Source organism: Littorina saxatilis, linkage group LG4 (assembly GCF_037325665.1).
Source record: "Littorina saxatilis isolate snail1 linkage group LG4, US_GU_Lsax_2.0, whole genome shotgun sequence".
Lineage (NCBI taxonomy): Eukaryota > Metazoa > Mollusca > Gastropoda > Littorinimorpha > Littorinidae > Littorina > Littorina saxatilis.
This window is the reverse complement of record NC_090248.1, coordinates 38,086,828-38,095,937: the sequence shown is the minus strand read 5'-3', so window position 1 is coordinate 38,095,937 and position 9,110 is coordinate 38,086,828.

Sequence of the window (9,110 nt, the reverse complement as noted above, 5' to 3'; positions counted from 1 at the left end):
AGCCAACCCCGATTGAAAGGGAAGCAACAACACATTCAGAAATATGATTTTGAGAGCGATTGCTTCCCTTTAAAAGAACCAATTACACACTGACAAAAAGAGATCCAATCAGAAGGCAAATTGCAAAAGTCTACCAAACTTCATCCAATGGAAGGGCTTCGTGCAAAAGTTTTGAGTGAAATTCGAATTCGAAGATCAAAAATGGCGTGCAGCGGTACTGTCATCGAACTTCTGTTATATTTTGTGGATTCAAGCCAGACCAAAGCAGGCGGCGAGAATGCCTTCCTTGGTGGAAAGGTCAGGCTACGGGTCGGTCTTTCTGAAGACGAAATACCAAGGTATGTTGATCTATGTTGCTCTATGACTGTTCTGAATGTAGGCAAAGATCTTGAAATTTGTTCAAGATCTTTGAGTTTGAGTGAGATCATTGACATTGTCGACATTGCCACGTCCGGCTGTCACTCGCTCAGTGTGACCTCGACTGGCTCGAGATCGAGTCTGCGTTTAGCCAAAACCGAAACTAGAAATGTGTTTTTCATCCCAGCAACGTGGACACGCTTGGCATAGATTCTAATTGTCGCTTCTTTGCATTAAGCTTGGATTTATTTTAGCGCCTGTAAACTTTAATATCAACAATGGGTTACATTCAGAAACAATGGCGGGGAGACGCGCCAGTTTGGGTCACTTGATCCTCATGTCAAAGACGATCAAAGTCATGTTCGTTGGGGATTTTGTCAGGCATGCTACTTTTCCGGTAATTGCCGGAAATCCGATAAAGCCGTTTTCAAAATCCGGTAAAGTCAAATTTTTTCCGGTGAAGTTGAAAATTTCTGCAAAAACGATCCGTGTGAATATCGCGCAACGCGACCGGGCGCCGGTGTCAATGAAGCCAGCGCACAGTAGTGTTGTTTTCACCAGTTTGGAGGTGTGTTGAATGGTGGTGGGGGGAGGCTAAAATGGGATTTTTAACAAGATCACAACACTATTACAACCCCTAAAATGATGCCCAGAATGCACCAGATTGCACAGATTTTAACCGTTTTTTGAAAAAAGTTCCGGGGGGGCATGCCCCCGGACCCCCCTAGTTGGCTCGCCTGCTTCGCAGGCTCAGGCTTGTGGCTTCGCTACTGGTACTGCGCGCTTCTTTCAGGTAAAACCGTTTTTGGCCTGTAGCATTCCTGTTTTTTATTCAAGGCCATGGAACCAGGCGATGGTGTACCTCAAATTGTACGGCAAAGTTGAAAATAAAAAACACATCACACATACATGTACTTTAATTTCAATCCACCCAATAGTTTTTGAGAAAATGGGTTTACAAGATTTAGCTCTGGAAATGTGAAATTGTGCAAGTATATATTCATGTGTGTGAGTGAGGGTGTGGGGGTTGAATGTGTATGAGTGGAGAGAGAGAGAGAGAGAGAGAGAGAGAGAGAGAGAGAGAGAGAGAGAGAGAGAGAGAGAGAGAGAGAGAGAGAACGAGAGAGAGAGAGAGAGAGAGAGAGAGAGAGAGAGAGAGAGAGAGAGAGAGAGAGAGAGAGAGAGAGAGAAAAAAACCCAATGAAAACAACATTCTTGTTACTGATTACAAATCATGATATGTATTTCTATGTGTACATGAAAGAGAATTCAAAAAATAATTATAAAAAAGTGCAACAGTTGTCACTTTGTGTTGAATAAACAATAGATCCAGAGGAGCGAATTACTGTGTGGTTGTGTTTACTTTGACACGTGCTTTCTGTACATGCAACTTTTACCGTGACCGTGATTTGCCACTGGTGTTCGTGATCGTGAAAACAAAAATCAAGGTAACTGTGATCGTGAAAGCGAAAATTTCCCTTCCCGTGATCGTGATGATACCCCCCCTTTGGGGCCCTCCACGGAGGTTTGCCTTTGTTGGCAAAAAAAAAAAAAACAACCCACCCAAACAAACAAGCGAACAAACCATTGATGTGATGAAAGATGAAAGACCGTATTGAAAACACACACACACACTCTCTCTCTCTCTCTCTCTCTCTCTCTCTCTCTCTCTCTCTCTCTCTCTCTCTCTCCCTCTCCCCCCCCCACTCTCTCTCCCCCCCCACTCTCTCTCTCCCCCCACTCTCTCTCTCCCCCCCCACTCTCTCTCTCTCTCTAAGTTTCTCTCTCAGTCTCTCTCTCTCTCTCTCCCTCTCTCTCTCTCTCTCTCTCTCTCTCTCTCTCTCTCTCTCTCTCTCTCTCTCCCTTTCTCTCTTCTTCTCTCTCCCTCTGTTCGTCTTTCTTCCCTGTCTGTCGCCTGTGTCTCGTAAATGTCGTCAGTACTGACTATTAGGGTTTAACGTCCTCGGCTTAGACCAACTGGTCTATATTGGGACAGGTATTGGTAATACGCTGAGGATATGGTGTGATACTTTGATTCGAACAAGCCCGCTGTGGCTGTCTTCTTCGACACACCAGCATTGGGTTTGTCTCGTCAAAGTATCGAAATACGATCATGATAATCAGAGACGAGAGATGATGCATGCGTGTCTTCGTGTTTTCCAAGCCCTGAGACTTTCGCTGTGAACGTGGGATCTTTTTCGTGGGCATGTGTGCACACGGGGGTGTTCGGACACCGAAGAGAGTCTGCACAAAGTTGACTCCGAGAAATAAATCTCTCGCCGAACGTGGGGATCGAACCCACGCTGATAGCGACCAACTGGCTACAAAGCCAGCGCGCTACCAACTGAGCTACGTCCCCGCCACACCTATATGCGCCACCAAGAAGAACAGATCTGTCGCTAAACGATACGACCTTCAAGTCAGACAAATTCCACACACACCTCGTCATACCTTGAATGGAGACACGTCAGGGAGCACACAATTCTCACGGTCCATGGACAAAGACTGAATCATAGCATTCAGTCATTTTCCAATGGCGCAGGAACGTCGAACTCGTGTAGGTCTTTATCTGCTGAAATAATATTCATGCTCTATAAGCACCGCTGAAAGACGGAATGGTCTATTCAAGGAGGGTATGAGCAGTTCTTTCTCTCATTGGTCTATTCTTGGATAGCGTTCTCACGGTGTTAGACTACTTCGGGAATTCACTTTTCATTCAGCTGCTCTTGGTGTCGATTCATTGGTAAACATGATAGAAAGGCTCATCCCAAACAGATCGTTTCGAAATTTCTCTGAACAAATCTATGATATCCGCATTAGATCAGTGGGTTGTTTTGCGTGTTTTTGTGTGTGTGCGTGTTTTTATTTTTTATTTATTTATTTATTTTTTTGGGGGGGGAGGGGGTTGGGGCTGGGGAGGGGGGGATGGTGGGGGTCATAAAGGATATAAAGTCAGCACTTGGAGCGTAGAACGTATGGTTGATTATGCATATTTTTCAACAATCAGTGCACTCACCGTCACTCCAGTTAGTTACTTTCACGACACTTAAGAAGCATTTAGAGCAGTACTAAAATAGTATTTGCAAATAACTCAGAGACATGCATTCCTGTTGCATATGATTAATCACACGTCAGTAAAAAAGAATTTTGAGCTGCACTATACACATATATACAACTCACAAATGTGCATAACTCAGACGATTAGTCGCCCGTCAGTGAACAGACATCTAGAGCGGCAATAAAACCATGTTCATATACACACAATGCGGTGAGATAATTCTGCATTCCGCATTTAATTAATATTGTGCACCAATGAACAAGAATTCACATCTGTACCAGGAGACTTCAGCGTGGAATTCAGGTGGTAGATATTTTCATTGTGAATCCATTTATTAGTTTCCAATCAGCGGACAAGAATTCCAATGAAGAATGCAGTGGACTGGATTCTTGGCAGGCCAAACAGCTGACCGGTACCAAACTGTACCGAACCGGGAGCTGTGCCGAGAAATCTTGAGTGTCCCTGCAACCTATACCCTTACTATGTGTCGAGAGACGGTCGCCATACACGTCGAAACTAGTTCTCTAGAATGGTGTCTGTCTGTGTGGCTGTGTGTCTGTGTGTCTGTCTGTGTGGCTGTCTGTCTGTCTGTGTGGCTGTCCGATGTCTGTCTGTGTGGCTGTCTGGCTGGCTGTCTGTCTGTCTGTCTGTCTGTCTGTGTCTGTGTCTGTGTCTCTCTCTCTCTCTCTGTCTCTGTCTCTCTCTCTGTCTCTGTCTCTCTCTCTCTGTCTCTGTCCCTCACTGTCTCTCTCTCTCTCTGTCTCTCTGTCTCTGTCTCTGTCTCTCTGTCTCTGTCTCTGTCTCTCTCTCTCTGTCTCTCTCTCTCTCAGTGTCTCTGTCTCTGTCTCTCTCTCTCCTCTCTCTCTCTCTCTCTCTCTCTCTCTCTCTCAAACACACACTGATGGAACCACTGCATGGTACCCGTTCTTCATAATGCCCGCGTGAAGGTTTCAGGGTAAAATGGATAAACGTCTAAATTCCACTGGTTTTTCGACGTGTCGAAATATATTATTTCACATTGATATTCACAGACATTGTTGCTTTAACTCTCGACCAGATCCCGCCGTCCAATATCCACCCTATTGCCGCTACCCACCACCACATCCCTCCACCCACTCTCTCACCCACCGGGACAGACCCCTGTGCAACCCAGCCGGCACCCCAGCAAACTGTGTCCACAACCTTCCAGCGTGGTATGCAGCTCTCTGCCAGACTATCACTATATCGTACCTCTTGATCAAACACAATAATAGCCGACTTTACCTTTAGATACAATATAAACTGATCGGTATCGCCCTTTGGATACACAAGTTCATATTGCCCTCTGCCTGAGTACACCGCCTGAAACCACTTGATATCGGGCTGATGGGGTCGAGTTCGATCACCGTCCACCCAACGAAATGCAGCGAGGGAGAGATGTGGGCACCGCTCACATCAAGCTTGCCCAAGAGTAGTTGAGATGTCTTACATCTCGCTCCCCTACGACAAAAAAATGGTTATGGGGCTCCATTTATATTTTCCTTTTTACCCAAAATGTGTGACCCCGAAATTTGATACCCAGCTGCAAATAGGCGACGCTTATAAGCATCTCTCGTGAATAACGGGCCACGGGGGCGTTGGCGGTCACTATTTTTACTGGTGTCAGTCATTCAAAGTTATAGTTAACCTTTTGTGTGCCAAATTAGCATCTGGGACAAAACTTGATCTCTGCAAGTTAACATAGCGGGGTCCCCGGTTGTGGGGTCGCCTATTTTGCGGGGTCTCGCATTGGCAACGGTGGGAGGAACTGGTCGAAATCGACCCTTTCAGCCCACGCTGGAAGCATGCAAGTCACCCAATGTACACGTCCCCCGTCCTCCAGCCTTTCTGCACTAGAGGTCGGTTAGTTAACAGAGCGGGTTAATTCTCCGCCGTGCTAAACTTAATCCCTAATCCGCTGAACCAATATCGCGCCCGCTGGAATGCCAGGAATTCTGGAAAACCTGACCGGAGTGAGACGGCGGCTCAAAATGGCGAATGCTTGAGTTGCATGCTAAGTTTGTCTGTAACCTGAGGCCGAAGCTATTCGATGCCGATGTGGTCCAAGCATGTACAGGGTCTTGACTGAGGCATGTTATTTTGTTAAAAAAAAAAAAGTGTAGTGTGTTTTATGTTATGGATACCAACATTTAAAGATTCCAAAAGGAGAGAAATTAAAGACTTTTTAGAGCATTATTTATCACCATGCATTTTCTACAAAATGTACAAGAACAGAATTCAGAATAAAGAATAGTACTAGTAGTACACCTCTTTTCCAACAAAATCTCCGCGAGTTTTTAGAACTCTAAAACAGTTCGCGTTTTGCTGTTGTTCAAATTACAACGATAAATCATGCATTCCAGCTGCCATTGCATCAGGTTGTTTCCTGCAACAAAGAGGAAAATGATTGAGTAAAGTTAAAAATAATACAGTGTTACATATGCCTATCGTCAACGTTGTCCTGATGGCTATATAGGACTCGACACGAATCAACGACCACTTAAAAAAATAATCCAATCATGTGCCTGTGCTTGGCGAGCCGGACTGGTGGCCGTTTGCGAGCCAGACATACTTGTGAGATCGAAGTGTACAGGGTTACAAGAGAAGACCTTGAAGCTATCGAACAGAAAGGCCACAGCAGGGTGAAGGGAGACTCTTAACCCCACTGCATATACTGACCTTTCGTTCCCGGGCGATCTGCTATTAGATTCATGCATACACTTCTTACATTGCCTCTTGGTAAAGTATCATAAGTTAGCAGAGACTTTCTTCCAAGATTTTAAAAATCGCCGAGGAGAGCAAAAGATAGAGAGAAATATCCCTTTACAGATAGCCTGCAGATGGGTCAAGAGTGGAGATTTTTCCGATCTCCCAGGTCAACTTATGTGCAGACCTGCTAGTGACCCCCATTCGTGTTTACACGCAAGCACAAGACCAAGTGCGCACGGAAAAGATCCTGTAATCCATGTCGGAGTTCGGTGGGTTATGGAAACACGAAAATACCCAGCATGCCCACCCAACGAAGACGTGAGTGCTGTGGTGATTATGAAAAAAAGCAGTAATTAATGCGGAGTGAAGCTGACTATGCTCTCAGAGTATAGTGTGGGGAACCCAAATGGGCAAACGAGCTCACACGTCACCAGAATTTCTGGAACGCTGAAGAAGAAGACAGATAGCCTGTTGCGACCATCAGATCCTCCTTGGGTGGACCAAGATTTCAAAGCAAAGTTCCCTTGTTGATTTTAATTGACTTTCTTTGCCGATCAGCTGTGGCTTTGAAACAAGTCATAGCTAACTTCACCGAAAGGTATCGAATAGTTCATGGGTTTTATGTCCATGCGTAAGCTTATTCCTTTACATTTTGTATTAATTGATTTGCCTTGATATAACAGCCATTGGCTGTGGTAATGAATCAAGCCGTTATGAATTCTACTGCAAGGTATCAAAAATTGCACAAATTTAATGGGTTTTATGTCCATTCAAAAGCTTATTTATTTACTTGGCTCATTGACATGCCTTAACAACAACAGCCATTGCCTTTGGTAATGAAACAAACCATAATTGCTTTTACTGCAATGTATCTCTTATTCCACACATTTACAAGAAGACAAAAAAATAGGAATTTTAAATCTGTTTGCGAAAAATCGATTTTAATGACAACTTTAATGAGCAAACTCATTAATTAATTGTTAAGCCTCCAAACTGAAATGCAATACCAAAGTCCGGGCTTCGTCGAAGATTACTTGACCAAAATTTCAACCAATTTGGTTGAAAAATGAGAGCGTTACAGTGCTGCCTCAACTTTCACAAAAAGCCGGATATGACGTCATCAAAGACATTTATAAAAAAAATGTTAAAAAAAACGTCTGGGGATATTATACTCAGGAACTCTAATGTAAAGTTTCATGAAAAGCGGTCCGGTAGTTTTCTCTGAATCGCTGTACACACACACACACACACACACACGCGCGCGCGCACGCATGCACGCACGAGTTCACCAGTTTTTGATTAACATACCTCGAAGAACTGAGGAGTGGGACTCTCTTTGTTAGCGTGTGTATATATGTGTATATGCGTATGTGCGCACGCGTGCACGCGCGTGTGTGATCATTGAATGAAAAGTTGGTTCTTAAAAAAGAGGAAGCCGAAAATTAAAGATACATTTACAGACCTTATAAAGTGAAAGTACAAGAGAAAACAAAATCTCACCAGCGAACGGTTTATTAAAACTGAGGGTCTTGAATAAACATGTTAAAAAGTACTCTCCCGAAAAACAAACAAGTCGCGTAAGGCGAAAATACAACATTTAGTCAAGCTGTCGAACTCACAGAATCAGTGAAACTGAACGCAATGCAATTTTTCAGCAAGACCGTATCGTCAGCCGTGGCAAAGGCAGTGAAATTGACAAGAGCGGGGTAGTAGTTGCGCTGAGAAGGATAGCACGCTTTTCTGTACCTCTCTTCGTTTTAACTTTCTGAGCGTGTTTTTAATCCAAACATATCATATCTATATGTTTTTGGAATCAGGAACCGACAAGGAATAAGATGAAAGTGTTTTTAAATTGATTTCGAACATTTAATTTTGATAATAATTTTTATATTTTTAATTTTCAGAGCTTGTTTTTAATCCAAATATAACATATTTATATGTTTTTGGAATCAGAAAATGATGAAGAATAAGATGAACGTAAATTTGGATCGTTTTATAATTTTTAATTTTTTTTTTACAATTTTCAGATTGTTAATGACCAAAGTCATTAATTAATGTTTAAGCCACCAAGCTGAAATGCAATACCGAAGTCCGACCTTCGTCGAAGATTGCTTGGCCAAAATTTCAATCAATTGTATTGAAAAATGAGGGTGTGACAGTGCCGCCTCAACTTTTACAAAAAGCCAGATATGACGTCATCAAAGGTATTTATCGAAACAAAGAAAAACACTTCCGGGGATATCATTCCCAGGAACTCTCATGTCAAATTTCATAAAGATCGGTCCAGTAATTTGGTCTGAATCGCTCTACGCACACACACGCACAGACACACAGACACAGACACACACACACACACACACACACACACACACACACACACACACACACACACACACACACACACACACACACACACACATACACCACGACCCTCGTCTCGATTCCCCCTCTATGTTAAAACATTTAGTCAAAACTTGACTAAATGTAAAAAGAGTATTCTCTACGCACCGGTAAGTAGCCTACATGCAGTGAATGTATGATCTCTTCTATCGAGCAAATCAATCTCGCTAAATGCTGGTCAACGGGGCACTGAACGTGTGAAGGACACTCAGTTTCTGCTGACGCACGGGGAGTTAAATCGGGTGGCTATCGTGAGAACTAAACAAGGAACTTAGTCGATAAATATCGACAGGGGGCCGACTAATGGTTTAAATGTGAAATGTGTGTATAATAATGGGTGTGGGTCTGAAATGAAGTTAGGTAGTAGTTAACATTTGTTTTGAATAATTATTGGTATTTTGACAATGTGGGTAGCATGGAAATGTAAGCATTTGAATGTAAGTCTTAGGTACCATTGTACCCAGGAAGAGAGACGAGAGATAGGAGTAGGTTGCAATAGCTTGTGTGGTCTTTGAGTTTTGGTTTTGGAAAGACATTGTTAAAGAAAAAGAAGACAAGTACAGTAATG